Here is a 6054-nt window from a genome sequence, read left to right as displayed (position 1 = left end):
GCAGAAATGCAGCGGACCATGGAGCCTGCTGGCTTTGGCCCTGTCCCCAGATCTGCGAACGTCTTCAGCTCTGTCCCCCTCTGAAGCAGCGTCCTGTGGTGGCAGCCCTGCTCCGGTGCTACAGTCCCCCAACGTGCCTTTCGCTGTGACAATAAAAAGATTCCCACAGAGCGTGCGTGAGGCGCTGCTGCTGCTGCGTGGTCTCTGCGGGCGAGGCAGGGTGGGGGCTGAGCCGGAGCCAGGCTCTCAGTGGGCAGGAGCCCAAGGGAGCTCAGTGGCCGTGTCCCCCCATTTCTGCACCCGGGAAGGAGGGGGTCCCTACTGGTCAGGGAGGGGTTAGCACTGGGCTGAGCCTGAGGGTCAGGCTGGAGAGAGCACAGGTTTGTTTAGGTTGTCGGGATTCTGGACCAGCCTCACAAGCCGGCAGGTGTGTGTGTGTGTGACGAGAGTCTTTCCACCATGCATGGCAGTTGGGGGGCCCCCAGGAGCATCTGGTGCTGCAAGGGGGCAATTTGGGGGCAGGAGCTGTGTGATAGGGAATGCAGCGCTTCTGGGCTCTGCCTTAGCGACTGGAACTGAGCACCCCTGCCCGTGGGACCAGGCAGGGCTCGGACTGTGTGTGGGCCCCCGGAAGGGCCCGTCACCCTCCTCTGGGGAAAGCTGCTGCTGGGTCCCTGTGCAAGGAGCGGCACGAGCAGGCAGCCAGGGTGCGGCGCGCAGGCGTTAGCAAAGCCATGAGGCAGAGGAAGCGCTGGGGGGCGGCAGATGAAATGGGATCCGTGAGGATGATGGGGAGTGGACAGGGGACAGTCAGATGGGTGGGGGGAACCAGGGGTCGGCACCACCATGTTGCGCGATGGACGCTTGACAAAATTACCGGACTTAGTGACGGACATCGGGAGGGTTATGTCGTTCATTACCATGGACCTCAACATGTTTACCACAGACACTTGTGTCTTTGTACGGACACGTTGCTGACCCCTGGGGGGAACGGGAGGGCAAGCACACGGGAGCAGATTTGCTAAAGATCTCAGCATGCAATGTGCCGTTTTACGGCCTTAGTCCTGGCTGCAGGACAGTGGGGGGTCCGGTCCCGCTGTGCTGCAGGAAGTGGCCCGGCTGCCTCAGCTGATGTCGCTGTTCCTTAACTAGCTAACACCCCAGCCGCGAGCTGGGGGCCACGCTGCTGCTTTCTTTCTGCAGAGCTGGGAAACTGAGGGCCGGAGCATTTCAGGCCACGTTTTCAGGCGCTCAGGGCCCACCTCCGGGGCCCGATTTTCCAAAGAACTCAGCACCCAACCAGCATCGATTGCACTGAGCGCTGGTGAAACGCTGGCCCTGGCCTGGTGGAAATGGAGTGTGTGGCAGGAGCAGGGCTGTCGGCTCGTGACGCTGCTGCCTTCCCCTCCAAACTGCCCCTTCTGCACCCACCCTCGCTGCAGAGAGAATTCCCTTTCCCCGCCTCAGCCCTGCAGGCTCAGTGCAGAGCACGGCTGCCTCTCCACCCTCTGCCCCTTACCCGCTCTGCCCCCATCCCAGCTGCGTACAGCGTTATTCTTCACGTCCTACCCTGCACTGCGGCGTAGCCTTGCTGGGCACTTTAAACCAGCAGCTGCCTTTTACCCCGGAGGGGTGCATTGCCTTGCTGTAGCTGGCTGGGGTCTCACACAGAGCCCACCCCTGAACACTGATCTCTATACCCCTAACCCATCTCCAGGGGCTCTGAGACTCACCCAACATCTGCAACCCACCCGTGAAAGGCACAAAGCCTGGGAAGCAGAGACATTAGCTGGGTAACTCAGGGCTTGGTCTCACACAGACCCCTTCCTTCTGCCAGCTTCCCCCCATGCCTCCACTGATCTGCAGGGCCTCCTACCTCTGACCCCCCCTTCGTGATGGGACGCTATGATACGATGATCACTCCCTCCCAGAACCTGCAGCAGACACTGCTGCTTCCCCGGGGTCTCAAGGAAGGATACCCAAGTACCCCATGCGCCACAGAGGCATTGCTCCCTTGAAGCGCTGTTGTGCCCTGGGATATCGTGTTTCATATACAATAAGCAGCATTTCTAGGCGGCTGCTTTATGGTGCCCTAGAGCGGACGGGCCCCCCAGGGCAAAGGAAAGCCAGCAGACAGTGACACCTTTGGAGCGAGCGTAGGGCTGGGCGTCAGGAATCCTGGAAAGGGGAATGCGGCCGCAGATTTTACCTGAGCCCTCTTTCCATGCACGGGGGTCGATCGGTGGTGATGGCGGGGTCTCCTCCACGTCGGGATCTTGGGGGCACCATGTAGCCCAAGAGCATGGGGTTCACATTATGCTGCGGGTTTAATTCATAAAGGTCTCAGCAACATAAGCTATTGAACATGATCCAGGCTGACTTTCCAAAGCAACCGAGCTCCCTGACACATTCATCAGACCAACTGCAATTGCTTCCTTCTAGTTTTAAAATTCCCAGCGGAATGAAACACAAAGGGTGCCCCTGCAGAAGCCAACTGGGTTCAGACATTAGCATCGCTGGGGCCAGGAACTCACCCCAAAACATTGCAAAGCTCATCCTGAACCCAGAGTAAGCTAGAATTTCCCTGCAACGTGTCCTGCCTCCTAGAAATCTGAGAGCTGCGCATTCCCCTGTATTAAAAGTATATTTGCGGGCACCTCAGTTGTTATCTCTTGCAGCCTGCGTGGTAGAACATTGGGCTAATCCCTGAACCCGGATAGAATAACGCACAGCAGCGTCCCAAATGTTCTGTACCTTGAATAACACAAAATCCCCAGCAGAGTGCTCACTAAGCGGGTGCTGAAAAGGGCAATTCACATATGGCACAATATATAAAAGGAAAATAATATCCCTGCTACACAACAACTGGTGGCCCATAGCCCCTTTGTGAGTTAACAAGCCCCATCTATTCTCAGTAGCTAGAAGCGGGCATGATAAAATGCATCAATATGCTACAGGGAGATGGAATAAAACCCTTTAACTAACAATAACTCAATAACAGTGAGGAAGTTTCATTACTTACAGATCGGAGACTGCTCAGGTCAGACGTTGTTTATTAACATAAACCCTAGACTGATCCATCAGGTTAAAAAAAAAATACTGGTAACTGGATGGCAGTGAAAGGGCTTTAATCTCCTTATGCAGTCGTCTCAACCCAATCATTTTTTCCCCATTCAGTCATTCAACAATCAAGCCAAGTCAGTGGTCACAGCCCTGCAGCCATACAGGCTGTATGTCAAGTATCCGTTAACAATGGCTTGTGCCAGACACAAATCCACCAGACAGCGAAGCATGAATTCCTCTTGCTTACAGGAGAGTCACTGCATGCGGGCAGACAGAAACAATGGCCCTCTGGCCTTGTCCGAATAACTCAGGGAGGGAATCTGCTTGCATTGCACCTAGTGCCCTGGGTCCTGGTCCCTGACTGGGGCTGGTTGGTGTAAATCAGCAGTGTCAGCTGGCCAAACCAGCTCAGATATTTCAAACAGAATCTGGAGCAAACCTTGGATATTAGGTAATAACGTGGCAAAGCAGAGGAGTAATGCTCAGCATTTGTAGCACACTACACATGTTCTGATATACCGAATCCCCACCACGCATCAGACAAGCTGGGGATTAGTTTTCTTTCCACCTGCTAAAAAATTGTCTTGGTAGCAGGTTTGTGCAATGGCGCCGACAAAAGATCAAAGCTCACCTGTGTAGAGACTGTCTGTCTGAGGCTGGGGACAAATCACAAAGCAGCTGCCCGCTCCCCTCTCCCCCCCAGCCAGTTTAATACCCGTTCAAGGCACACTGCCCCCCAGGGGCTAGGTCAGCTTTACAGGCTGCTTTATCATGCACTCTGCTGCCGTGGTCCCTACAGGCTGCAGCACTGCAGAGGAGCTGGGGTTTAGGCATGTCCCAGCCCGGTCCCCAGCACACCTCCTGCAGGGGATGTTTGGGACTGGTGGCATCAGCTCTGTCCCTGGCAGCGAGTCCATGCATGTGGAGAATCTCCCAGGGCGGGGACAGCTGGACAGCTGTTCTGGGGCTGCTTGGCACTGGCATAGCTGCCATGAAGGGGCCATATGGCACTGATGAATTCCCGCATCTGTGGGAGCACTGGGGAATTGGGCTGCCGGCTCTTTCTAACCCTGGGTGTGTGGGAACGGCTGAAAGGCACAGACTGAAGAGCTGGAGGACGCGTCTGAACAAGGGCCTTCCCCAGGGGCAAGTGCACTAGGGTGCCAGGCTGCAGGGCCGGACAGCTAGCCCTGGCCCTGCCGCTCTGCCCCCGGCCTGCCACTGGAACATGGCCTCCCCAGGCCCAGCTGCATCCCTGGGATACACACTAGGAAAGGGTCACACCTTACAGTTAAGGGGCCTCCTACTCCACCACCCTTGGCTCAGCAATGCCAGCCTCCAAGCTCAGCCCTGCTGCCCTGGGAAGGACTCGCAGCGGGACCCCAGCCAGGCCGTGTTGAAGACACCCCTCCCCACCGCTGTGGTCCATCCCACTGTCCTTGCAGCCCACCCCGATATAGGGGACCCCGCTTCTGCTGACCCCCCTTCCTGCTGCCCCATTCCCAATGTCCACAGGCACCTTGGGAGCTGGGAACTGGCACAGGCAGCCTCCAGCCCCAGCCCGAGCATTCACCACCCTCACCAGCCCCACCCTGCACTCCAGAGCAGCGGTCACAGGGCAGCTCCCTCACGTTACTTCACCCACCAGAGGGCGCCATTGGACCAATTTCCCTCCCCCCATCTCTGCAGGCAGGTGCATTAAACAGCTGCCAGCGAGCGATGCCAGTGGAGCTGGGTGCATCAGCCACCTGGGCGGCACATTCGGGGGCCCCAGCGCCAAAGAGCTTGGAGAGCGCTCCTCTCCCTTGGCCATTTGTACTCGGCCTCCGATGCTGAACAGGGGAGCCAGGCCCGGGAGAATCTCCCCAGCCCACAGGCGCACAGTTCTGGGTGATGCACCCCACAGCCCGTGTCCCCAGGGTGGGCAGAGCAGGACAGCGAGGGGCTTGGTAGCTATACGCACTTGTCGGCCACACGCCATGGCCATCGGGTTCAGCGTCACCAACCTGGCAAGGTCAAAGCATCAGGCCCCCAGATATCCTGGGACTGGCTGAAAAATCACGAGCTGTTTGGTTTTTAAACGAACTCCTGGTTAGTTTGTGTTTTATCTGCCTTCACCCTCGCCCACGATGTGTGCGCGCCAAGCACGGTGTCGCCAGCTCTCGCCAGGCAGAGCGAGCCAGGTGATTTCAGCCCCCACTGCAGGAGCACTCATGAAATGACCCATCTTCAGTCAGGGTCATACCAAACTGCAATCAAGGGATGTGACTGCAGCACGTGTAGACATCCCCGAGCCAGCTTTAATCTAGCTAAGCTCGGGTACCGATAGCGGGGAAGCTGCTTAAGCCAGGGCCGTAGACACCTGCCTGGAACCCTGGGTACGTATTGATTAGCCTGTGCTGCCACGGCCTCTCAGCACCCGACCTAGCTAGAGTAAAGCTGGCGTGAGTGTGTCTACATTTGCTGCAGTGCAGACGTCACCTAAATCTAGTGCAAAGCCTGGAGGTGGGTTTGGGATGTGAACTGGGACCCACCAAACTCACATCATCATCATGACGGCAATCCCCAGGGAATGGCCTCCTTGCAGCCCGAGCGCCACCCACATCGATCTATGCAAAGCACTTTGTATAGGAGCCACCAACTAGCTCTTAGATGAGAACAAAGAAATATAATTCCCGATGGTGCAGTCAAGCGCTTGGGGGGAACGGGGGTGTTGGATTCAGACTGGCGCCCTGCAGGTGAAAGGCTCTACTGCTCACTAGCAACGCCCTATGCATCCAGCCCCGGCCCCGGTGCCTGTGTTGCACCTTCGGGAACGCAGCTCCTTTCGGGAAAAAGCAAGATTAACAACTCACGTCCTGCCCCTTTAGAGCTCGCATGGGCCGGGTCTCTCTTCTCCACCTCCCACGGGCTGTTCTCCATCTCAAACACACTGTCCGGCTGCGGCCTCCTGTGCTTAGCGGTGCAGCTCCCGTTCAGCACATACAAGTG

The sequence above is a fragment of the Emys orbicularis genome, chromosome 4 (genome assembly GCF_028017835.1).
Source record: "Emys orbicularis isolate rEmyOrb1 chromosome 4, rEmyOrb1.hap1, whole genome shotgun sequence".
In the NCBI taxonomy this organism is placed as follows: domain Eukaryota; kingdom Metazoa; phylum Chordata; order Testudines; family Emydidae; genus Emys; species Emys orbicularis.
Note: the sequence above shows the minus strand (reverse complement) of the source record.